This window comes from Etheostoma spectabile, chromosome 2, assembly GCF_008692095.1.
Source record: "Etheostoma spectabile isolate EspeVRDwgs_2016 chromosome 2, UIUC_Espe_1.0, whole genome shotgun sequence".
Classification (NCBI taxonomy): domain Eukaryota; kingdom Metazoa; phylum Chordata; class Actinopteri; order Perciformes; family Percidae; genus Etheostoma; species Etheostoma spectabile.
In genome coordinates, this window is record NC_045734.1 from 22,684,478 (window position 1) to 22,685,236 (window position 759).

General features: G+C 39.4%; 1 protein-coding gene across 1 annotated transcript in view; it reads left to right on the top strand.

Annotated features, from left to right (window-relative positions):
• The window catches only part of ldb1b (LIM-domain binding 1b), a 14,361-nt gene that overhangs the window by 7,710 nt on the left and 5,892 nt on the right, over nucleotides 1-759 (top strand). The gene's annotated exons all lie outside the window — the stretch shown is intronic.

The following is a 759-nucleotide window of genomic DNA, read 5'->3' on the forward strand; positions in this document are numbered from 1 at the left end:
CACACACACAGGAGGTGCGTTGCAGACTGAGCAAAGATAAAGCGAACGCAGCTGTGGTTACATGTGGTTCAAAACTTCACGCAGACAGCATTTGCTGCAATATAATGGCAAGATCGCTGTGCGGTTAATGTTACGCTTCTGAGACAGACAGGCAACTTTATCGATAAAGCACCTTTAAGGAACAAGGCAATTTAAAGTGCTTTGCATAAAACGCTAAAGAGCAATTAAAAACGGTCATGAAAATAGAACTGGCTAAAAAAAAAAAAAAGAATAAGATACAAGAATAAAAGTCACAGTGCAATGTAAGAAATAAATAATGTTTTGGGATTACCAGGTTGTAGGCAGGGGTTTGGGAAGAGAGAGGGACGCTGCAGTTATTAGGTCTGAAGAGGTTAGTTATACTGGAGTGCAGCCATTTAAATTAAAACCTTTTTGCAGTGCTCATTTTTTATTTTGTGACTTTTGATTGAACAAAAGACAGTCATACTTTGTCATTTAAGTTTTCCTTATAATAGTGTTTAAATCTCGTCTCCTTCTTGTGACCTGAGTGTCTCGTCACACCCCTATTAAGTGTAGTGTAATTCTAGCAGCCCGCTATCCAGGCAAAGGCCTGTTGAGTTACAATGACAAGGGAAAATTGTGGACCAGCTTTGCTAATGTTTATTGCTAAAATTGATTTGTGTTGCTTAGTACGGTTAGAAGGTATACCTCTGCAGGATTGTGTGTGTGTGTGTGTGTGTGTGTGTGTGTGTGTGTGTG